The sequence below is a fragment of the Phyllobates terribilis genome, unplaced genomic scaffold (assembly GCF_046119375.1).
Source record: "Phyllobates terribilis strain yellow unplaced genomic scaffold, ASM4611937v1 Scaffold_249__1_contigs__length_2872098, whole genome shotgun sequence".
Lineage (NCBI taxonomy): Eukaryota > Metazoa > Chordata > Amphibia > Anura > Dendrobatidae > Phyllobates > Phyllobates terribilis.
In genome coordinates this window covers 808,102-832,402 of record NW_027363009.1, presented here as the reverse complement: position 1 = coordinate 832,402, position 24,301 = coordinate 808,102, and the positions used below count along the sequence as shown (strand labels likewise).

At 48.1% G+C, this 24,301-nt stretch overlaps 9 non-coding genes across 9 annotated transcripts; all 9 read left to right on the top strand.

The window, feature by feature from the left end:
- Positions 1 to 265: 265 nt before the first annotated feature.
- LOC141218790 (U2 spliceosomal RNA) lies at positions 266 to 456 on the top strand. Its single transcript, XR_012287479.1, has one exon. It is a non-coding gene; the product is annotated as a U2 spliceosomal RNA (small nuclear RNA).
- Positions 457 to 1,578: 1,122 nt separating this feature from the next.
- LOC141218789 (U2 spliceosomal RNA) lies at positions 1,579 to 1,769 on the top strand. The gene has a single exon (XR_012287478.1). It is a non-coding gene; the product is annotated as a U2 spliceosomal RNA (small nuclear RNA).
- Positions 1,770 to 2,893: 1,124 nt separating this feature from the next.
- LOC141218788 (U2 spliceosomal RNA) lies at positions 2,894 to 3,084 on the top strand. Its single transcript, XR_012287477.1, has one exon. It is a non-coding gene; the product is annotated as a U2 spliceosomal RNA (small nuclear RNA).
- Positions 3,085 to 4,207: 1,123 nt separating this feature from the next.
- On the top strand, positions 4,208 to 4,398 carry LOC141218786 (U2 spliceosomal RNA). The gene has a single exon (XR_012287475.1). It is a non-coding gene; the product is annotated as a U2 spliceosomal RNA (small nuclear RNA).
- Positions 4,399 to 5,521: 1,123 nt separating this feature from the next.
- LOC141218785 (U2 spliceosomal RNA) lies at positions 5,522 to 5,712 on the top strand. Its single transcript, XR_012287474.1, has one exon. It is a non-coding gene; the product is annotated as a U2 spliceosomal RNA (small nuclear RNA).
- A 1,124-nt stretch (positions 5,713 to 6,836) lies between these two features.
- LOC141218784 (U2 spliceosomal RNA) lies at positions 6,837 to 7,027 on the top strand. Its single transcript, XR_012287473.1, has one exon. It is a non-coding gene; the product is annotated as a U2 spliceosomal RNA (small nuclear RNA).
- Positions 7,028 to 8,147: 1,120 nt separating this feature from the next.
- Positions 8,148 to 8,338, top strand: LOC141218783 (U2 spliceosomal RNA). The gene has a single exon (XR_012287472.1). It is a non-coding gene; the product is annotated as a U2 spliceosomal RNA (small nuclear RNA).
- A 1,122-nt stretch (positions 8,339 to 9,460) lies between these two features.
- LOC141218782 (U2 spliceosomal RNA) lies at positions 9,461 to 9,651 on the top strand. The gene has a single exon (XR_012287471.1). It is a non-coding gene; the product is annotated as a U2 spliceosomal RNA (small nuclear RNA).
- Positions 9,652 to 23,296: 13,645 nt separating this feature from the next.
- On the top strand, positions 23,297 to 23,487 carry LOC141218193 (U2 spliceosomal RNA). The gene has a single exon (XR_012286950.1). It is a non-coding gene; the product is annotated as a U2 spliceosomal RNA (small nuclear RNA).
- The last annotated feature ends 814 nt before the right edge of the window (positions 23,488 to 24,301 follow it).

Genomic DNA, 24,301 nt, shown 5'->3' with positions numbered 1-24,301 from the left:
CCCCCGCCTTAATTGGTTCTCCTCCCTTCCAACGGTGTTGAGGCGGGTGGGAACAGCCGGGGGTTGAGGGTACTGTGCTAAAAGAGGTGGAGTTATGCAGATCTAAAACGCGTGGATTGCAGCAGCAGCAAGCCGAAAAGTGCAGGCATGTGAGGGATCTAGAGGTTGACAGCATGTCTTCTTAACGGGAGTCCAGGTGGCCATCTCCACAAATGGACTTTTCAGAATCCTTGGGTGGCACCGTAGTCGGAAACCAATTCTGGTTATCGCTTCTCGGCCTTTTGGCTAAGATCAAGTGTAGTATCTGTTCTTATCAGTTTAATATCTGATACGTCCCCTATCTGGGGACCATATATTAAATGGATTTTTAGAACAGGGAGATGGAAAAAGAGCTTGCTCTGTCCACTCCACGCATTGACCTGGTATTGCAGTATCTCCAGGACCGGTGCACCCCTTCTTTAATGCAGTTTCTAAAATCAGAAAGAATTGAATTCAATGCTTTTTGTTCATTTTGCTTGTTTGTCGGATTTTGGGATGGACTCTTTGGCTTTGCTTTTCTTCTCCTCATTGGATTTTTCATGTTAAAAGTTGCAGAAGCCAGATGACAAGCTCATTTTGGTTCAACTTCAGCAACTGTGCATTGCATTGCCATGTAATGTAATGTAATGCAATGCTATCTATCTAGCTCTCCCTCTATACTTCCTTTTGGATAAACAGACATATTAGGCAAGCATTTTGGAGCTTTCACCTAAATAACTACAGGTGGTGAGATAAGCTGCACAATATAATTGACCTTTCAGTATATTGTTGCACACACACCATCTATTTAGCAAATGCCCTTGTTATCAACAGCTGCCTTTTAAACTCACCTGAGCTAACAGGTATGTGAGCTGGTTACTCTGCTGCGCTTAAAATTTCTTTTTTGGTTTGCTACAATGCCTTTTCTGAAACGTTGTCTCCCTCTGCTGGAACACTGACTTCTTTCATTTAATGCCTGCAGACTATAAAAGAGAAACCAACCCCAAAAAGTTTGGTTGATTAGTCTGTGGCATTCTTTTAAACTGTTGCTTATGGCGGTCTCTGTGAGCTTCTCAGTGACATTCAGCCATCCAGGTATCCCGCCTGCAGTAGACGGAATGTGGCAATGGAACGCTGGCTGCGCGTGTCATAATAGGCTCTGAGCCTTTATATACCTGCGCACAGCAGCAGCCACCTTCAGTCTGCTGCTGGACAGCCAGCAGCAGCAGCAGCAGGAGAGGTAATTAATCAGCAACCCTCCTGCTAAGGGTAGACAGCTGCTCGTTCCACCCCCCCCCCCGCCTTAATTGGTTCTCCTCCCTTCCAACGGTGTTGAGGCGGGTGGGAACAGCCGGGGGTTGAGGGTACTGTGCTAAAAGAGGTGGAGTTATGCAGATCTAAAACGCGTGGATTGCAGCAGCAGCAAGCCGAAAAGTGCAGGCATGTGAGGGATCTAGAGGTTGACAGCATGTCTTCTTAACGGGAGTCCAGGTGGCCATCTCCACAAATGGACTTTTCAGAATCCTTGGGTGGCACCGTAGTCGGAAACCAATTCTGGTTATCGCTTCTCGGCCTTTTGGCTAAGATCAAGTGTAGTATCTGTTCTTATCAGTTTAATATCTGATACGTCCCCTATCTGGGGACCATATATTAAATGGATTTTTAGAACAGGGAGATGGAAAAAGAGCTTGCTCTGTCCACTCCACGCATTGACCTGGTATTGCAGTATCTCCAGGACCGGTGCACCCCTTCTTTAATGCAGTTTCTAAAATCAGAAAGAATTGAATTCAATGCTTTTTGTTCATTTTGCTTGTTTGTCAGATTTTGGGATGGACTCTTTGGCTTTGCTTTTCTTCTCCTCATTGGATTTTTCATGTTAAAAGTTGCAGAAGCCAGATGACAAGCTCATTTTGGTTCAACTTCAGCAACTGTGCATTGCATTGCCATGTAATGTAATGTAATGCAATGCTATCTATCTAGCTCTCCCTCTATACTTCCTTTTGGATAAACAGACATATTAGGCAAGCATTTTGGAGCTTTCACCTAAATAACTACAGGTGGTGAGATAAGCTGCACAATATAATTGACCTTTCAGTATATTGTTGCACACACACCATCTATTTAGCAAATGCCCTTGTTATCAACAGCAGCCTTTTAAACTCACCTGAGCTAACAGGTATGTGAGCTGGTTACTCTGCTGCGCTTAAAATTTCTTTTTTGGTTTGCTACAATGCCTTTTCTGAAACGTTGTCTCCCTCTGCTGGAACACTGACTTCTTTCATTTAATGCCTGCAGACTATAAAAGAGAAACCAACCCCAAAAAGTTTGGTTGATTAGTCTGTGGCATTCTTTTAAACTGTTGCTTATGGCGGTCTCTGTGAGCTTCTCAGTGACATTCAGCCATCCAGGTATCCCGCCTGCAGTAGACGGAATGTGGCAATGGAACGCTGGCTGCGCGTGTCATAATAGGCTCTGAGCCTTTATATACCTGCGCACAGCAGCAGCCACCTTCAGTCTGCTGCTGGACAGCCAGCAGCAGCAGCAGCAGGAGAGGTAATTAATCAGCAACCCTCCTGCTAAGGGTAGACAGCTGCTCGTTCCACCCCCCCCCCCCCGCCTTAATTGGTTCTCCTCCCTTCCAACGGTGTTGAGGCGGGTGGGAACAGCCGGGGGTTGAGGGTACTGTGCTAAAAGAGGTGGAGTTATGCAGATCTAAAACGCGTGGATTGCAGCAGCAGCAAGCCGAAAAGTGCAGGCATGTGAGGGATCTAGAGGTTGACAGCATGTCTTCTTAACGGGAGTCCAGGTGGCCATCTCCACAAATGGACTTTTCAGAATCCTTGGGTGGCACCGTAGTCGGAAACCAATTCTGGTTATCGCTTCTCGGCCTTTTGGCTAAGATCAAGTGTAGTATCTGTTCTTATCAGTTTAATATCTGATACGTCCCCTATCTGGGGACCATATATTAAATGGATTTTTAGAACAGGGAGATGGAAAAAGAGCTTGCTCTGTCCACTCCACGCATTGACCTGGTATTGCAGTATCTCCAGGACCGGTGCACCCCTTCTTTAATGCAGTTTCTAAAATCAGAAAGAATTGAATTCAATGCTTTTTGTTCATTTTGCTTGTTTGTCGGATTTTGGGATGGACTCTTTGGCTTTGCTTTTCTTCTCCTCATTGGATTTTTCATGTTAAAAGTTGCAGAAGCCAGATGACAAGCTCATTTTGGTTCAACTTCAGCAACTGTGCATTGCATTGCCATGTAATGTAATGTAATGCAATGCTATCTATCTAGCTCTCCCTCTATACTTCCTTTTGGATAAACAGACATATTAGGCAAGCATTTTGGAGCTTTCACCTAAATAACTACAGGTGGTGAGATAAGCTGCACAATATAATTGACCTTTCAGTATATTGTTGCACACACACCATCTATTTAGCAAATGCCCTTGTTATCAACAGCAGCCTTTTAAACTCACCTGAGCTAACAGGTATGTGAGCTGGTTACTCTGCTGCGCTTAAAATTTCTTTTTTGGTTTGCTACAATGCCTTTTCTGAAACGTTGTCTCCCTCTGCTGGAACACTGACTTCTTTCATTTAATGCCTGCAGACTATAAAAGAGAAACCAACCCAAAAAGTTTGGTTGATTAGTCTGTGGCATTCTTTTAAACTGTTGCTTATGGCGGTCTCTGTGAGCTTCTCAGTGACATTCAGCCATCCAGGTATCCCGCCTGCAGTAGACGGAATGTGGCAATGGAACGCTGGCTGCGCGTGTCATAATAGGCTCTGAGCCTTTATATACCTGCGCACAGCAGCAGCCACCTTCAGTCTGCTGCTGGACAGCCAGCAGCAGCAGCAGCAGGAGAGGTAATTAATCAGCAACCCTCCTGCTAAGGGTAGACAGCTGCTCGTTCCACCCCCCCCCCCCCGCCTTAATTGGTTCTCCTCCCTTCCAACGGTGTTGAGGCGGGTGGGATCAGCCGGGGGTTGAGGGTACTGTGCTAAAAGAGGTGGAGTTATGCAGATCTAAAACGCGTGGATTGCAGCAGCAGCAAGCCGAAAAGTGCAGGCATGTGAGGGATCTAGAGGTTGACAGCATGTCTTCTTAACGGGAGTCCAGGTGGCCATCTCCACAAATGGACTTTTCAGAATCCTTGGGTGGCACCGTAGTCGGAAACCAATTCTGGTTATCGCTTCTCGGCCTTTTGGCTAAGATCAAGTGTAGTATCTGTTCTTATCAGTTTAATATCTGATACGTCCCCTATCTGGGGACCATATATTAAATGGATTTTTAGAACAGGGAGATGGAAAAAGAGCTTGCTCTGTCCACTCCACGCATTGACCTGGTATTGCAGTATCTCCAGGACCGGTGCACCCCTTCTTTAATGCAGTTTCTAAAATCAGAAAGAATTGAATTCAATGCTTTTTGTTCATTTTGCTTGTTTGTCGGATTTTGGGATGGACTCTTTGGCTTTGCTTTTCTTCTCCTCATTGGATTTTTCATGTTAAAAGTTGCAGAAGCCAGATGACAAGCTCATTTTGGTTCAACTTCAGCAACTGTGCATTGCATTGCCATGTAATGTAATGTAATGCAATGCTATCTATCTAGCTCTCCCTCTATACTTCCTTTTGGATAAACAGACATATTAGGCAAGCATTTTGGAGCTTTCACCTAAATAACTACAGGTGGTGAGATAAGCTGCACAATATAATTGACCTTTCAGTATATTGTTGCACACACACCATCTATTTAGCAAATGCCCTTGTTATCAACAGCAGCCTTTTAAACTCACCTGAGCTAACAGGTATGTGAGCTGGTTACTCTGCTGCGCTTAAAATTTCTTTTTTGGTTTGCTACAATGCCTTTTCTGAAACGTTGTCTCCCTCTGCTGGAACACTGACTTCTTTCATTTAATGCCTGCAGACTATAAAAGAGAAACCAACCCAAAAAGTTTGGTTGATTAGTCTGTGGCATTCTTTTAAACTGTTGCTTATGGCGGTCTCTGTGAGCTTCTCAGTGACATTCAGCCATCCAGGTATCCCGCCTGCAGTAGACGGAATGTGGCAATGGAACGCTGGCTGCGCGTGTCATAATAGGCTCTGAGCCTTTATATACCTGCGCACAGCAGCAGCCACCTTCATTCTGCTGCTGGACAGCCAGCAGCAGCAGCAGCAGGAGAGGTAATTAATCAGCAACCCTCCTGCTAAGGGTAGACAGCTGCTCGTTCCACCCCCCCCCCCCCGCCTTAATTGGTTCTCCTCCCTTCCAACGGTGTTGAGGCGGGTGGGAACAGCCGGGGGTTGAGGGTACTGTGCTAAAAGAGGTGGAGTTATGCAGATCTAAAACCCGTGGATTGCAGCAGCAGCAAGCCGAAAAGTGCAGGCATGTGAGGGATCTAGAGGTTGACAGCATGTCTTCTTAACGGGAGTCCAGGTGGCCATCTCCACAAATGGACTTTTCAGAATCCTTGGGTGGCACCGTAGTCGGAAACCAATTCTGGTTATCGCTTCTCGGCCTTTTGGCTAAGATCAAGTGTAGTATCTGTTCTTATCAGTTTAATATCTGATACGTCCCCTATCTGGGGACCATATATTAAATGGATTTTTAGAACAGGGAGATGGAAAAAGAGCTTGCTCTGTCCACTCCACGCATTGACCTGGTATTGCAGTATCTCCAGGACCGGTGCACCCCTTCTTTAATGCAGTTTCTAAAATCAGAAAGAATTGAATTCAATGCTTTTTGTTCATTTTGCTTGTTTGTCGGATTTTGGGATGGACTCTTTGGCTTTGCTTTTCTTCTCCTCATTGGATTTTTCATGTTAAAAGTTGCAGAAGCCAGATGACAAGCTCATTTTGGTTCAACTTCAGCAACTGTGCATTGCATTGCCATGTAATGTAATGTAATGCAATGCTATCTATCTAGCTCTCCCTCTATACTTCCTTTTGGATAAACAGACATATTAGGCAAGCATTTTGGAGCTTTCACCTAAATAACTACAGGTGGTGAGATAAGCTGCACAATATAATTGACCTTTCAGTATATTGTTGCACACACACCATCTATTTAGCAAATGCCCTTGTTATCAACAGCAGCCTTTTAAACTCAACTGAGCTAACAGGTATGTGAGCTGGTTACTCTGCTGCGCTTAAAATTTCTTTTTTGGTTTGCTACAATGCCTTTTCTGAAACGTTGTCTCCCTCTGCTGGAACACTGACTTCTTTCATTTAATGCCTGCAGACTATAAAAGTGAAACCAACCCAAAAAGTTTGGTTGATTAGTCTGTGGCATTCTTTTAAACTGTTGCTTATGGCGGTCTCTGTGAGCTTCTCAGTGACATTCAGCCATCCAGGTATCCCGCCTGCAGTAGACGGAATGTGGCAATGGAACGCTGGCTGCGCGTGTCATAATAGGCTCTGAGCCTTTATATACCTGCGCACAGCAGCAGCCACCTTCATTCTGCTGCTGGACAGCCAGCAGCAGCAGCAGCAGGAGAGGTAATTAATCAGCAACCCTCCTGCTAAGGGTAGACAGCTGCTCGTTCCACCCCCCCCCCCCCCGCCTTAATTGGTTCTCCTCCCTTCCAACGGTGTTGAGGCGGGTGGGAACAGCCGGGGGTTGAGGGTACTGTGCTAAAAGAGGTGGAGTTATGCAGATCTAAAACCCGTGGATTGCAGCAGCAGCAAGCCGAAAAGTGCAGGCATGTGAGGGATCTAGAGGTTGACAGCATGTCTTCTTAACGGGAGTCCAGGTGGCCATCTCCACAAATGGACTTTTCAGAATCCTTGGGTGGCACCGTAGTCGGAAACCAATTCTGGTTATCGCTTCTCGGCCTTTTGGCTAAGATCAAGTGTAGTATCTGTTCTTATCAGTTTAATATCTGATACGTCCCCTATCTGGGGACCATATATTAAATGGATTTTTAGAACAGGGAGATGGAAAAAGAGCTTGCTCTGTCCACTCCACGCATTGACCTGGTATTGCAGTATCTCCAGGACCGGTGCACCCCTTCTTTAATGCAGTTTCTAAAATCAGAAAGAATTGAATTCAATGCTTTTTGTTCATTTTGCTTGTTTGTCGGATTTTGGGATGGACTCTTTGGCTTTGCTTTTCTTCTCCTCATTGGATTTTTCATGTTAAAAGTTGCAGAAGCCAGATGACAAGCTCATTTTGGTTCAACTTCAGCAACTGTGCATTGCATTGCCATGTAATGTAATGTAATGCAATGCTATCTATCTAGCTCTCCCTCTATACTTCCTTTTGGATAAACAGACATATTAGGCAAGCATTTTGGAGCTTTCACCTAAATAACTACAGGTGGTGAGATAAGCTGCACAATATAATTGACCTTTCAGTATATTGTTGCACACACACCATCTATTTAGCAAATGCCCTTGTTATCAACAGCAGCCTTTTAAACTCACCTGAGCTAACAGGTATGTGAGCTGGTTACTCTGCTGCGCTTAAAATTTCTTTTTTGGTTTGCTACAATGCCTTTTCTGAAACGTTGTCTCCCTCTGCTGGAACACTGACTTCTTTCATTTAATGCCTGCAGACTATAAAAGAGAACCAACCCCAAAAAGTTTGGTTGATTAGTCTGTGGCATTCTTTTAAACTGTTGCTTATGGCGGTCTCTGTGAGCTTCTCAGTGACATTCAGCCATCCAGGTATCCCGCCTGCAGTAGACGGAATGTGGCAATGGAACGCTGGCTGCGCGTGTCATAATAGGCTCTGAGCCTTTATATACCTGCGCACAGCAGCAGCCACTTTCAGTCTGCTGCTGGACAGCCAGCAGCAGCAGCAGCAGGAGAGGTAATTAATCAGCAACCCTCCTGCTAAGGGTAGACAGCTGCTCGTTCCACCCCCCCCCCGCCTTAATTGGTTCTCCTCCCTTCCAACGGTGTTGAGGCGGGTGGGAACAGCCGGGGGTTGAGGGTACTGTGCTAAAAGAGGTGGAGTTATGCAGATCTAAAACGCGTGGATTGCAGCAGCAGCAAGCCGAAAAGTGCAGGCATGTGAGGGATCTAGAGGTTGACAGCATGTCTTCTTAACGGGAGTCCAGGTGGCCATCTCCACAAATGGACTTTTCAGAATCCTTGGGTGGCACCGTAGTCGGAAACCAATTCTGGTTATCGCTTCTCGGCCTTTTGGCTAAGATCAAGTGTAGTATCTGTTCTTATCAGTTTAATATCTGATACGTCCCCTATCTGGGGACCATATATTAAATGGATTTTTAGAACAGGGAGATGGAAAAAGAGCTTGCTCTGTCCACTCCACGCATTGACCTGGTATTGCAGTATCTCCAGGACCGGTGCACCCCTTCTTTAATGCAGTTTCTAAAATCAGAAAGAATTGAATTCAATGCTTTTTGTTCATTTTGCTTGTTTGTCGGATTTTGGGATGGACTCTTTGGCTTTGCTTTTCTTCTCCTCATTGGATTTTTCATGTTAAAAGTTGCAGAAGCCAGATGACAAGCTCATTTTGGTTCAACTTCAGCAACTGTGCATTGCATTGCCATGTAATGTAATGTAATGCAATGCTATCTATCTAGCTCTCCCTCTATACTTTCTTTTGGATAAACAGACATATTAGGCAAGCATTTTGGAGCTTTCACCTAAATAACTACAGGTGGTGAGATAAGCTGCACAATATAATTGACCTTTCAGTATATTGTTGCACACACACCATCTATTTAGCAAATGCCCTTGTTATCAACAGCAGCCTTTTAAACTCACCTGAGCTAACAGGTATGTGAGCTGGTTACTCTGCTGCGCTTAAAATTTCTTTTTTGGTTTGCTACAATGCCTTTTCTGAAACGTTGTCTCCCTCTGCTGGAACACTGACTTCTTTCATTTAATGCCTGCAGACTATAAAAGAGAAACCAACCCAAAAAGTTTGGTTGATTAGTCTGTGGCATTCTTTTAAACTGTTGCTTATGGCGGTCTCTGTGAGCTTCTCAGTGACATTCAGCCATCCAGGTATCCCGCCTGCAGTAGACGGAATGTGGCAATGGAACGCTGGCTGCGCGTGTCATAATAGGCTCTGAGCCTTTATATACCTGCGCACAGCAGCAGCCACCTTCAGTCTGCTGCTGGACAGCCAGCAGCAGCAGCAGCAGGAGAGGTAATTAATCAGCAACCCTCCTGCTAAGGGTAGACAGCTGCTCGTTCCACCCCCCCCCCCCGCCTTAATTGGTTCTCCTCCCTTCCAACGGTGTTGAGGCGGGTGGGATCAGCCGGGGGTTGAGGGTACTGTGCTAAAAGAGGTGGAGTTATGCAGATCTAAAACGCGTGGATTGCAGCAGCAGCAAGCCGAAAAGTGCAGGCATGTGAGGGATCTAGAGGTTGACAGCATGTCTTCTTAACGGGAGTCCAGGTGGCCATCTCCACAAATGGACTTTTCAGAATCCTTGGGTGGCACCGTAGTCGGAAACCAATTCTGGTTATCGCTTCTCGGCCTTTTGGCTAAGATCAAGTGTAGTATCTGTTCTTATCAGTTTAATATCTGATACGTCCCCTATCTGGGGACCATATATTAAATGGATTTTTAGAACAGGGAGATGGAAAAAGAGCTTGCTCTGTCCACTCCACGCATTGACCTGGTATTGCAGTATCTCCAGGACCGGTGCACCCCTTCTTTAATGCAGTTTCTAAAATCAGAAAGAATTGAATTCAATGCTTTTTGTTCATTTTGCTTGTTTGTCGGATTTTGGGATGGACTCTTTGGCTTTGCTTTTCTTCTCCTCATTGGATTTTTCATGTTAAAAGTTGCAGAAGCCAGATGACAAGCTCATTTTGGTTCAACTTCAGCAACTGTGCATTGCATTGCCATGTAATGTAATGTAATGCAATGCTATCTATCTAGCTCTCCCTCTATACTTCCTTTTGGATAAACAGACATATTAGGCAAGCATTTTGGAGCTTTCACCTAAATAACTACAGGTGGTGAGTAGTGTTGAGCATTCCGATACTGAAATATCGGGTATCGGCCGATATTCGCGGTATCGGAATTCCGATACTTAATTCCGATACTATTGCAATATCGTATACCGGAATCGGAAGTTCCCATAATGCAATGAGACATTTTCATTTTATTCAGCCAATGAGGATCCTAAGAAGTGTGGGCACATCCTGTTAGGCATGTAGGCATCTTAACTAATGGCATGGCTGTGATTGGCTGCTGAAATGATGTCATGATGCACTATAAAATCCACCGCCGCCATTTTGAGCTCACTCTGCTGTGAATTCAGTTAGGGATAGGACGCTGTTGTTCTGAGGGACAGTTTTAGCTACCTATTTTCTCTATACTGCTTTACCCAAGCTACTTTCTAAATCACTGTGCCTTGCAGTGCTAGTGCACAGTTCCCTGTGCTGTTCACCGCTATCTGCAAGGTCTGTGTGTGTGAGTGCAGCTCACCCTGTAGTGTGTGCTTCAGCCAAGTCTGGTTGTAGTGCACTCAGTGTGTGTCACTGCCTCATACATTGTCCTTTTTTGCCAATTCATAATTTTTCCTGATATCTCCTATTAGTGTGGTGGTTCCATCTGTATTCAGCTAAATTGGTTCCAAACACATTATATAGGAGTAGATAGAGAAATTTTTTTCCGTCTTGCAGCACTAGTGCACAGTGCTCTGCATCTGTACTGTTCACCGCTGTCTGCAAGGTCTGGTGTGTGAGTGCAGCTCACCCTGTAGTGTGTGCTTCAACCCCGTCTGGTTGTAGTGCACTCAGTGTGTGTCACTGCCTCATACATTGTCCTTTATTGCCAATTCATAATTTTTCCTGATATCTCCTATTAGTGTGGTGGTTCCATCTGTATTCAGCTAAATTGGTTCCAAACACACTATATAGGAGTAGATAGAGAATTTTTTTCCGTCTTGCAGCACTAGTGCACAGTGCTCTGCATCTGTACTGTTCACCGCTGTCTGCAAGGTCTGGTGTGTGAGTGCAGCTCACCCTGTAGTGTGTGCTTCAACCCCGTCTGGTTGTAGTGCACTCAGTGTGTGTCACTGCCTCATACATTGTCCTTTATTGCCAATTCATAATTTTTCCTGATATCTCCTATTAGTGTGGTGGTTCCATCCATATTCAGCTAAATTGATTCCAAACACACTATATAGGAGTAGATAGAGGAGCCTTTCTGCAGCATTGGGCCCTGCAGCCCCAGCCAGATTAGTATTAGCCTATTTTTTGCAGCCTCATCTATTGCATTGTAGGTTACCTTCCTACATTGTAATAGCTACAAAAAGTTTGTGATACTATCGTTATTACATCTTTAGGCACATCCAGTGTCTTTTTGTGACAAAAAAAACCTAAATAAAGTTCACCAAACACTCCACTTTACAGTTGTGTAGGCCACATTAGCTCATATTAAAGTCTAGTCCACACTTTATAAAATTAGTGTTTCTTATACCTGTTAGCAGCTGTTCAGGAATAAGCACACTAAGCCCTTAGTACTTTTCTGCCTATCTTTATCAGTCTACCAAGATGAAGAAGGCAGGGAGTAAGGCATGTGGTCGTGGTCGTGGGCGTGGGCGTGGAGTTTCTGCAGGGAGAGGACGTGAGGATTCTGTGCCTGCAGGGAGAGGACGTGGGGATTCTGTGCCTGCTGCGGGCACCAGTGACTCAGCATCCCCCAGTTTTACCAGGGAACAGTCCTTTATGCGCAGCTTTGTAGGAGCTAGCCGTACCCCACTGCTGCGCGAGGACCAAATTGAAGCCGTTGTCGGATGGATGGCAGCTAACGCATCGACTTCAATTAGTTCCAGATCCTCTCAGGTCCTGAGCACTGAAGAGGACCCATCTGTCTCTTCACCACCTGCCAAATTGCCCAGGCAGTCAGAGAGCCCTGGACAGGAGCCATCTCTACTTCTGTTCTCTGAATCTCTTGGCTTGGAAAGAGGGGGCCAGCCAAGCAGAATTCGAGAATTTGAAGAAGAGGTAGTATGCAGTGATGCGCAACCGTTTTGTCTCTCTGAATCTGAAGAGGCGGGTGGGCCAGTGCCTATGGTCAGCAGCACACCTCAGTACGCATCTGATGATGAGACTCAGGTGCCACTTTCTGGTGCGTACTGTGCTGTCGAGACTACCCAGGAGAAGCAGTTGTTTGAAGAGGGTGGTGTAGATGATGAGGTCCTTGACCCATCATGGCGTGAGGGACAGGAAGGTGGTGGGAGCAGCTCTGAGGAAGAGATTCCCCGAACGGCCCAAAAAGGAGGGAGAGGGAGGGGGCAGACTTGGTTGCCTGTAGCCTCCACTTCGGCACCCATTAGGAGCATGGCTCTTCCAAAATCCAAAGCGGGCGCTCCCAAGACTTGCAGTGCCTGGTCCTTTTTTGACACAGTTGCAGATGACATTTGCTTTGTCAAATGCAAGCTGTGTAATCAGAAGGTGAAAAGAGGGAAAAGTGTCAGCAACCTCAATACCACAAATATGTGGAAACATGTGCGGACCAAGCACGTGGTGGAGTTACACAAACACACTGAAGACCTAGGCCAACCTACAGCGCCACCTACCACCTCTTCAGCTCGTGTTGTAGCCTCTTCCTCCAGCTCACACACAGCTGGTTCGGCTTCCTCACAGGATCGCCATGGAAGAATCTCTGGCACTGTTGTACAGAGACACAGTGTAATTCCACCCACAGCACCACTTTCCCAGTCATCCTCACACTCCCAGGCCAGTCTACAGCCATCGTTAGCACAGGCATGGGAGAAAAGGCGCCCATACTCGGCAAACCACCCCCGAGCACAGGCTCTGAATGCTGGCATTGCTAAACTACTGGCCCTTGAAATGCTATCATTCAGGCTGGTGGAGACTGACACATTCCGTAACTTTATGGCATTGGCAGTCCCACAATACAACGTGCCCAGCCGCTTTTATTTCAGCAGGCAAGCCGTCCCTGCCCTGCAACATCATGTGGAGGGAAAAATTAAACATGCGCTACAAAACGCCGTCAGTAGCAAGGTCCACCTGACCACTGATGCGTGGACCAGTAAGCATGGACAGGGACGATACCTTTCCCTCACTGCCCATTGGGTAAATGTTGTGGAGCCGGGTACAGATCTTGAGAGTGGCGCTGTACGTGTTCTGCCAACTCCAAGGATTGCAGGAATCCAGTCTGTACACATTGACTCCTCCTCATACTCCAGTTCCTCTGAATCAGCGCTGCAGGAGCCGTCACGGTCTACCTCCACATCGACCCGTGAACGGTTACCTGTTATGATGACCGATATGAGCACAGCCGTGGCCAAACGTCAACAGGCCGTATTAAAATTAATTTCTTTGGGGAATCGAAGCCACACAGCGCAGGAGCTCTGGAATGCCATCAAGCAGCAGAGTGACGTGTGGTTTGTGCCAGCGAATCTCCAGCCAGGCATGGTAGTGTGTGACAATGGCCGAAATCTGGTGGCAGCTCTGGGCCTAGGCAACCTCACTCACATCCCATGTCTGGCACATGTGCTCAACTTGGTCGTGCAGAGTTTTTTGAGGGACTATCCGGATCTTGATGCACTGCTTCACAAGGTCCGCATAGAGTGCGCTCACTTGCGGCGTTCCAGCAATGCAAGATCACGCATTTCAGCTCTGCAGCGCCGATTATGTCTTCCGGAACATCGCATCATATGTGACCTACCCACCAGGTGGAATTCAACGTTACATATGTTGGAGAGGTTGTGTGAGCAGCAGGCAGCAGTAATGGAGTACCAGCTGCAGCAGGCGCAAACAAGTCGCAGTGCGCGCCGTTCACACTTCACCACCACTGAGTGGGCCTCTATGAAGGACATTTGCCACGTTTTGCGTGCCTTCGATTATTCCACGCGGATGGCGAGTGCAGATGATGCACTAGTCAGCATGACTATCCCCCTTATCTGCCTGCTTGAAAAAACACTGCAAGCACTAAGGGACGAGGTTTTGGAAGAGGTGGAGGATGAGGAGTCACAAATGCCATCTGCTTCTCTACAGTCTGCGCAACGTGGTTCCTCACAAAGGCCTAGGCAGGGGACACTTTGTGAGGAGGATGAGGAGGAGTCAATGGATGAGGAAGACATCTGTCCAGAGGAGGGAGGTACACAATGCTCTAGTAGTCAGTATCTAGAGCGAGGGTGGGGTGATGCAGAGCAGGCAGAGATCACGCCTCAAGCAGGGGACAGCGTTTCTTGGCCAGTTGGCAGTCTGCAGCACATGGTTGATTTCATGCTGCAGTGCCTCAGAAACGACCGCCGCATCGCCCACATTCTCAACACGGCTGATTATTGGGTGTCCACCCTCCTAGATCCTCGCTACCGGGACAACTTACAAAGCCTCATAACACCATTGAACCGGGAGCGTAAAATGCGGGAGTACCAAGACGCACTGGTGCATTCCATCATGTTCTCCATTCCAACCGAGAGCAGTGCTGCTAGTGCTTTACAAAGCAGCTCAGTGCGTCGAGGCAGTGGAGGAAGCTCTGCACAAAGAGGGAGCAGAAGCAGCGCCTCAGCACAAGGCAAGACCAGTATGGCCGAAATGTGGCAAAGTTTTGTGTCCCCGCCGCCACAAATGTCTACACCATCACAGACAGCTCCAGTCAGCAGGAGGCAACGTTTCCGTCAGATGGTGACAGACTACATGTCTTGCCCTCTTAGTGTACTCCCAGACGGCTCTTCTCCCTTCAAGTTTTGGGTCTGTAAGCTGGATACATGGCCAGAGCTTAGTCAGTATGCACTGGAGGTGCTAGCTTGCCCTGCTGCTAGTGTATTATCGGAACGCGTCTTTAGTGCCGCAGGTGGTGTACTAACAGACCGTCGCATGCGACTATCCTCCGATAACGTTGACCGGCTTACTTTTCTCAAAATGAACAAGGCCTGGATCTCTCATGAATTTGCCAGTCCTCTTCCAGAATAAATAATTGGTTGGCAACAGTATCCAGGTCTCCTGTTCTGTTCATGTTTCTACCACCTGAACTGTAATCCCTGAGCTCCAACACCGCCAGTTGGCGCTCGGAAGTGCCGTCTGCACAGTCAACACTTGCTGCCGTGTTATTGGGGTTCAGTAACGTCAGCTGTTCTCCTGCTGTGCGGACGGCAATTTCTCCTGATTTGTCCACATCCACTGTACTACACATTTTAAAGTTGCTCCAATTACTCCTCTGGCTCCTCTGTTTTCATTCTTATCCCTGGGCTCCAGCACCGCCAGTTGGCGCTCGGAAGTGCTGTCTGCACAGTCAACACTTGCTACCATGTTATTGGGGTTCAGTAACGTCAGCTGTTCCCCTGCTGTGCGGACGGCAATTTCTCCTGCTCTGTCCACATTCTCACTACTACAGATTTTAAAGTTGCTCCAATTACACCTCTGGCTCCTCTGTTTTCATTCTTATCCCTGGGCTCCAGCACCGCCAGTTGGCGCTCGGAAGTGCTGTCTGCACAGTCAACACTTGCTACCATGTTATTGGGGTTCAGTAACGTCAGCTGTTCCCCTGCTGTGCGGACGGCAATTTCTCCTGCTCTGTCCACATTCTCACTACTACAGATTTTAAAGTTGCTCCAATTACACCTCTGGCTCCTCTGTTTTCATTCTTATCCCTGGGCTCCAGCACCGCCAGTTGGCGCTCGGAAGTGCCGTCTGCACAGTCAACACTTGCTGCCGTGTTATTGGGGTTCAGTAACGTCAGCTGTTCTCCTGCTGTGCGGACGGCAATTTCTCCTGATTTGTCCACATCCACTGTACTACACATTTTAAAGTTGCTCCAATTACTCCTCTGGCTCCTCTGTTTTCATTCTTATCCCTGGGCTCCAGCACCGCCAGTTGGCGCTCGGAAGTGCTGTCTGCACAGTCAACACTTGCTACCATGTTATTGGGGTTCAGTAACGTCAGCTGTTCCCCTGCTGTGCGGACGGCAATTTCTCCTGCTCTGTCCACATTCTCACTACTACAGATTTTAAAGTTGCTCCAATTACACCTCTGGCTCCTCTGTTTTCATTCTTATCCCTGGGCTCCAGCACCGCCAGTTGGCGCTCGGAAGTGCCGTCTGCACAGTCAACACTTGCTGCGGTGTTATTGGGGTTCGGTAACGTCAGCTGTTCCCCTGCTGTGTTCACGGCAATTTCTCCTGCTCTGTCCATATTCACTGTGCTACTTATTTAAAACTTGCTCCAATTACACCTCTGGCTCCTCCGTTTTTAGTATTTACCCTGGGCTCCAACACCGCCAGTTGGCGCTCGGAAGTGCTGTCTGCACAGTCAACACTTGCTGCCGTGTTATTGGGGTTCAGTAACGTCAGCTGTTCTCCTGCTGTGCGGACGGCAATTTCTCCTGCTTTGTCCACATCCACTGTACTACACATTTTAAAGTTGCTCGAATTACACCTCTGGCTCCTCTGTTTTCATTCTTATCCCTGGGCTCCAGCACCGCCAGTTGGCGCTCGGAAGTGCCGTCTGCACAGTCAACACTTGCTGCCGTGTTATTGGGGTTCAGTAACGTCAGCTGTTCTCCTGCTGTGCGGACGGCAATTTCTCCTGCTTTGTCCACATCCACTGTACTACACATTTTAAAGTTGCTCGAATTACACCTCTGGCTCCTCTGTTTTCATTCTTATCCCTGGGCTCCAGCACCGCCAGTTGGCGCTCGGAAGTGCCGTCTGCACAGTCAACACTTGCTGCGGTGTTATTGGGGTTCGGTAACGTCAGCTGTTCCCCTGCTGTGTTCACGGCAATTTCTCCTGCTCTGTCCATATTCACTGTGCTACTTATTTAAAACTTGCTCCAATTACACCTCTGGCTCCTCCGTTTTTAGTATTTACCCTGGGCTCCAATACCGCTAGTTGCTGCTCAGAAGTGCCGTCTGCACAGTCAACGCTTGCTCCAGTGTTATTGGGATTCAGTAACGTCAGCTGATCCCCAGCTGTGTGTCCGGCAAATTCTCCTGCTTTGTCCACATCCACTGTAGTACGGATTTAAAACCTCCTCCAAATACACCTCTGGCTCTTCTGTTTTTAGTATTTACCCTGGGCTCCAGCACCGCCAGCTGGTTCTCGGCAGTTCCATTGGCTCTTGTACCTTCTGCTACCCATCCGGGTTCCAGTACCGTCAGCTGGTTCTCGGCAGTGTCTTTGGCACGGGTACTCCCTCCTGCCCAGCCTGGTTCCAGCACGCCAGCTGTTTCCGGGTAGTGTCAACGTCACTTTGCCTCCAATGCGTTGTCCTGTCGTGTTGCGGTCGGGTTAGCCGACTCTATGGTGCCTGCAGTTTAGGTGACTCCTATGTGGGCTGCGGGATCTGGCAATGAAGGCTGGTTCCATAGTGCCAATAGGACAAGCACCCTCTGTAGGACTGTGGGTTTTGGTAACTGCGGCCGGCTCGCGGCCTTGAACTTTTTTTTTACATGGGTACCTTCTGCTACCCATCCGGGTTCCAGTACCGTCAGCTGGTTCTCGGCAGTGCCTTTGGATTAGGTGCCTCCTTCTCGGTATCCAAGTTCCACCAACGTCTGCTGGTCCTTGGTAGTGCTTTCTGGCACAGGTACCTCCTGCTTAGTAACCGAGTTCCAGTAACATCAGCTGGTCCTCGGTAGTTCCATTGGCTCTTGTACCTTCTGCTACCCATCCGGGTTCCAGTACCGTCAGCTGGTCCTCGGTAGTTCCATTTGCTCTTGTATCTTCTGCTACCCATCCGGGTTCCAGTACCGTCAGCTGGTCCTCGGTAGTTCCATTTGCTCTTGTATCTTCTGCTACCCATCCGGGTTCCAGTACCGTCAGCTGGTTCTCGGCAGTGCCTTTGGATTAGGTGCCTCCTTCTCGGTATCCAAGTTCCACCAACGTCTGCTGGTCCTTGGTAGTGCTTTCTGGCACAGGTACCTCCTGCTTAGTAACCGAGTTCCAGTAACATCAGCTGGTCCTCGGTAGTTCCATTGGCTCTTGTACCTTCTGCTACCCATCCGGGTTCCAGTACCGTCAGCTGGTCCTCGGTAGTTCCATTTGCTCTTGTATCTTCTGCTACCCATCCGGGTTCCAGTACCGTCAGCTGGTTCTCGGCAGTGCCTTTGGATTAGGTGCCTCCTTCTCGGTATCCAAGTTCCACCAACGTCTGCTGGTCCTTGGTAGTGCTTTCTGGCACAGGTACCTCCTGCTTAGTAACCGAGTTCCAGTAACATCAGCTGGTCCTCGGTAGTTCCATTGGCTCTTGTACCTTCTGCTACCCATCCGGGTTCCAGTACCGTCAGCTGGTCCTCGGTAGTTCCATTTGCTCTTGTATCTTCTGCTACCCATCCGGGTTCCAGTACCGTCAGCTGGTCCTCGGTAGTTCCATTTGCTCTTGTATCTTCTGCTACCCATCCGGGTTCCAGTACCGTCAGCTGGTTCTCGGCAGTGCCTTTGGATTAGGTGCCTCCTTCTCGGTATCCAAGTTCCACCAACGTCTGCTGGTCCTTGGTAGTGCTTTCTGGCACAGGTACCTCCTGCTTAGTAACCGAGTTCCAGTAACATCAGCTGGTCCTCGGTAGTTCCATTGGCTCTTGTACCTTCTGCTACCCATCCGGGTTCCAGTACCGTCAGCTGGTCCTCGGTAGTTCCATTTGCTCTTGTATCTTCTGCTAGCCATCCGGGTTCCAGTACCGTCAGCTGGTTCTCGGCAGTGTCTTTGGCACGGGTACTCCCTCCTGCCCAGCCTGGTTCCAGCACGCCAGCTGTTTCCGGGTAGTGTCAACGTCACTTTGCCTCCAATGCGTTGTCCTGTCGTGTTGCGGTCGGGTTAGCCGACTCTATGGTGCCTGCAGTTTAGGTGACTCCTATGTGGGCTGCGGGATCTGGCAATGAAGGCTGGTTCCATAGTGCCAATAGGACAAGCACCCTCTGTAGGACTGTGGGTTTTGGTAACTGCGGCCGGCTCGCGGCCTTGAACTTTTTTTTTACATGGGTACCTTCTGCTACCCATCCGGGTTCCAGTACCGTCAGCTGGTTCTCGGCAGTGCCTTTGGATTAGGTGCCTCCTTCTCGGTATCCAAGTTCCACCAACGTCTGCTGGTCCTTGGTAGTGCTTTCTGGCACAGGTACCTCCTGCTTAGTAACCGAGTTCCAGTAACATCAGCTGGTCCTCGGTAGTTCCATTGGCTCTTGTACCTTCTGCTACCCATCCGGGTTCCAGTACCGTCAGCTGGTCCTCGGTAGTTCCATTTGCTCTTGTATCTTCTGCTACCCATCCGGGTTCCAGTACCGTCAGCTGGTTCTCGGCAGTGTCTTTGGCACGGGTACTCCCTCCTGCCCAGCCTGGTTCCAGCACGCCAGCTGTTTCCGGGTAGTGTCAACGTCACTTTGCCTCCAATGCGTTGTCCTGTCGTGTTGCGGTCGGGTTAGCCGACTCTATGGTGCCTGCAGTTTAGGTGACTCCTATGTGGGCTGCGGGATCTGGCAATGAAGGCTGGTTCCATAGTGCCAATAGGACAAGCACCCTCTGTAGGACTGTGGGTTTTGGTAACTGCGGCCGGCTCGCGGCCTTGAACTTTTTTTTTACATGGGTACCTTCTGCTACCCATCCGGGTTCCAGTACCGTCAGCTGGTTCTCGGCAGTGCCTTTGGATTAGGTGCCTCCTTCTCGGTATCCAAGTTCCACCAACGTCTGCTGGTCCTTGGTAGTGCTTTCTGGCACAGGTACCTCCTGCTTAGTAACCGAGTTCCAGTAACATCAGCTGGTCCTCGGTAGTTCCATTGGCTCTTGTACCTTCTGCTACCCATCCGGGTTCCAGTACCGTCAGCTGGTCCTCGGTAGTTCCATTTGCTCTTGTATCTTCTGCTACCCATCCGGGTTCCAGTACCGTCAGCTGGTTCTCGGCAGTGTCTTTGGCACGGGTACTCCCTCCTGCCCAGCCTGGTTCCAGCACGCCAGCTGTTTCCGGGTAGTGTCAACGTCACTTTGCCTCCAATGCGTTGTCCTGTCGTGTTGCGGTCGGGTTAGCCGACTCTATGGTGCCTGCAGTTTAGGTGACTCCTATGTGGGCTGCGGGATCTGGCAATGAAGGCTGGTTCCATAGTGCCAATAGGACAAGCACCCTCTGTAGGACTGTGGGTTTTGGTAACTGCGGCCGGCTCGCGGCCTTGAACTTTTTTTTTACATGGGTACCTTCTGCTACCCATCCGGGTTCCAGTACCGTCAGCTGGTTCTCGGCAGTGCCTTTGGATTAGGTGCCTCCTTCTCGGTATCCAAGTTCCACCAACGTCTGCTGGTCCTTGGTAGTGCTTTCTGGCACAGGTACCTCCTGCTTAGTAACCGAGTTCCAGTAACATCAGCTGGTCCTCGGTAGTTCCATTGGCTCTTGTACCTTCTGCTACCCATCCGGGTTCCAGTAACATCAGCTGGTCCTCGGTAGTTCCATTTGCTCTTGTATCTTCTGCTACCCATCCGGGTTCCAGTACCGTCAGCTGGTTCTCGGCAGTGTCTTTGGCACGGGTACTCCCTCCTGCCCAGCCTGGTTCCAGCACGCCAGCTGTTTCCGGGTAGTGTCAACGTCACTTTGCCTCCAATGCGTTGTCCTGTCGTGTTGCGGTCGGGTTAGCCGACTCTATGGTGCCTGCAGTTTAGGTGACTCCTATGTGGGCTGCGGGATCTGGCAATGAAGGCTGGTTCCATAGTGCCAATAGGACAAGCACCCTCTGTAGGACTGTGGGTTTTGGTAACTGCGGCCGGCTCGCGGCCTTGAACTTTTTTTTTACATGGGTACCTTCTGCTACCCATCCGGGTTCCAGTACCGTCAGCTGGTTCTCGGCAGTGCCTTTGGATTAGGTGCCTCCTTCTCGGTATCCAAGTTCCACCAACGTCTGCTGGTCCTTGGTAGTGCTTTCTGGCACAGGTACCTCCTGCTTAGTAACCGAGTTCCAGTAACATCAGCTGGTCCTCGGTAGTTCCATTGGCTCTTGTACCTTCTGCTACCCATCCGGGTTCCAGTAACATCAGCTGGTCCTCGGTAGTTCCATTGGCTCTTGTACCTTCTGCTACCCATCCGGGTTCCAGTACCGTCAGCTGGTTCTCGGCAGTGCCTTTGGATTAGGTGCCTCCTTCTCGGTATCCAAGTTCCACCAACGTCTGCTGGTCCTTGGTAGTGCTTTCTGGCACAGGTACCTCCTGCTTAGTAACCGAGTTCCAGTAACATCAGCTGGTCCTCGGTAGTTCCATTGGCTCTTGTACCTTCTGCTATCCATCCGGGTTCCAGTACCGTCAGCTGGTCCTCGGTAGTTCCTCAGCTTTCTTGTACCTTCTGCTACATTTCCAAGTTCAAGCTTTTTGAAATGGTTCTTGGTAATCACTCTGGATCTCCCTGACGAGGACCCTGAAGACGAGGACCCTGAAGACCAACCCTAAGAAGACGAGGACCCCGAAGACAATGACCCTGAAGACGAGGACCCTGAAGACCACCCCGAAGAAGACGAGGACCCTGAAGACCACCCCGAAGAAGACGAGGACCCTGAAGACCACCCCGAAGAAGACGAGGACCCCGAAGACGAGGACCCAGAAGACCAACCCGAAGAAGACGAGGACCCCGAAGACGAGGACCCCCGAAGACGACGACCCTGAAGACCACCCCGAAGAAGACCAAGAAGATGACCCTGAAGAAGTTGACCAAGAAGACAAAGAAGAGAAGACAAGCACCAAGATACAGAAAAACAAGAGACAGAAAACCAAGAAGCAGAAATACTAGAAGCTGCAGAACAAAAAGCGGAAGAACATTAAGCATAAGACTAAAAATCAGAGCAAAAGATAATATCTAAATTATAAGCAGAAGATGACTAAGCAGTGTATGGGGGTGAGTCCGTTCCTCCTCGTGGTGCCCCTGGAAAAGACCTGCTGCTGCAGGCCAAACTGAACGCGGACAAATCCTGTTGTAAATCTTTTGTGACGGGCAGAACGAAAGGTGTAATGTCCAACCTTTTATAGATAACAACTACAGGAATGCCTGTCACAAATAAGAATATGATGAAGAAGAAGAATATGAAGAAGATGAAGAAGTAGAATATGAAGAATGTAAAAAAAAGAATAATACGAAGAAGGTGAAGAAGAAGAAGGTGAAGAAGAAGTGGATGAAAAAGATGCTGAGGATGATGAAGGAGAAAGTGTGGGAGAAGTAAAAAAGAAGGTGAAGAGCATGGAAGTAGTGAAACATAAATATCTGACAAAATATAAAAATACTTAACATAGTTAATATTTCCGTAACTCAGAACATAATAAAAAAATATTAATTCCTGCTATTCCATTTGACTGGGCTAAACCTCTATGCCTTTATTGTCTCCCCCACCTCCCCCAATACATTCTACATTATTCTTAGTTGTTTTCCTTCATGTAGAAATAACCTACAAGGAAAGAAAGGGTTTATTTTAATTCCGATATTTATGTCCCATTGACTTGCATTGGTTTCCGGTATCGGAATCGGCGATATCCGATACTTTTTCGGTATCGGTCCGATCCAATCCGATCCGATATTTCCCGATATCGGAAGGTATCGCTCAACACTAGTGGTGAGATAAGCTGCACAATATAATTGACCTTTCAGTATATTGTTGCACACACACCATCTATTTAGCAAATGCCCTTGTTATCAACAGCAGCCTTTTAAACTCACCTGAGCTAACAGGTATGTGAGCTGGTTACTCTGCTGCGCTTAAAATTTCTTTTTTGGTTTGCTACAATGCCTTTTCTGAAACGTTGTCTCCCTCTGCTGGAACACTGACTTCTTTCATTTAATGCCTGCAGACTATAAAAGAGAAACCAACCCAAAAAGTTTGGTTGATTAGTCTGTGGCATTCTTTTAAACTGTTGCTTATGGCGGTCTCTGTGAGCTTCTCAGTGACATTCAGCCATCCAGGTATCCCGCCTGCAGTAGACGGAATGTGGCAATGGAACGCTGGCTGCGCGTGTCATAATAGGCTCTGAGCCTTTATATACCTGCGCACAGCAGCAGCCACCTTCAGTCTGCTGCTGGACAGCCAGCAGCAGCAGCAGCAGGAGAGGTAATTAATCAGCAACCCTCCTGCTAAGGGTAGACAGCTGCTCGTTCCACCCCCCCCCGCCTTAATTGGTTCTCCTCCCTTCCAACGGTGTTGAGGCGGGTGGGAACAGCCGGGGGTTGAGGGTACTGTGCTAAAAGAGGTGGAATTATGCAGATCTAAAACGCGTGGATTGCAGCAGCAGCAAGCCGAAAAGTGCAGGCATGTGAGGGATCTAGAGGTTGACAGCATGTCTTCTTAACGGGAGTCCAGGTGGCCATCTCCACAAATGGACTTTTCAGAATCCTTGGGTGGCACCGTAGTCGGAAACCAATTCTGGTTATCGCTTCTCGGCCTTTTGGCTAAGATCAAGTGTAGTATCTGTTCTTATCAGTTTAATATCTGATGCGTCCCCTATCTGGGGACCATATATTAAATGGATTTTTAGAACAGGGAGATGGAAAAAGAGCTTGCTCTGTCCACTCCACGCATTGACCTGGTATTGCAGTATCTCCAGGACCGGTGCACCCCTTCTTTAATGCAGTTTCTAAAATCAGAAAGAATTGAATTCAATGCTTTTTGTTCATTTTGCTTGTTTGTCGGATTTTGGGATGGACTCTTTGGCTTTGCTTTTCTTCTCCTCATTGGATTTTTCATGTTAAAAGTTGCAGAAGCCAGATGACAAGCTCATTTTGGTTCAACTTCAGCAACTGTGCATTGCATTGCCATGTAATGTAATGTAATGCAATGCTATCTATCTAGCTCTCCCTCTATACTTCCTTTTGGATAAACAGACATATTAGGCAAGCATTTTGGAGCTTTCACCTAAATAACTACAGGTGGTGAGATAAGCTGCACAATATAATTGACCTTTCAGTATATTGTTGCACACACACCATCTATTTAGCAAATGCCCTTGTTATCAACAGCAGCCTTTTAAACTCACCTGAGCTAACAGGTATGTGAGCTGGTTACTCTGCTGCGCTTAAAATTTCTTTTTTGGTTTGCTACAATGCCTTTTCTGAAACGTTGTCTCCCTCTGCTGGAACACTGACTTCTTTCATTTAATGCCTGCAGACTATAAAAGAGAAACCAACCCAAAAAGTTTGGTTGATTAGTCTGTGGCATTCTTTTAAACTGTTGCTTATGGCGGTCTCTGTGAGCTTCTCAGTGACATTCAGCCATCCAGGTATCCCGCCTGCAGTAGACGGAATGTGGCAATGGAACGCTGGCTGCGCGTGTCATAATAGGCTCTGAGCCTTTATATACCTGCGCACAGCAGCAGCCACCTTCAGTCTGCTGCTGGACAGCCAGCAGCAGCAGCAGCAGGAGAGGTAATTAATCAGC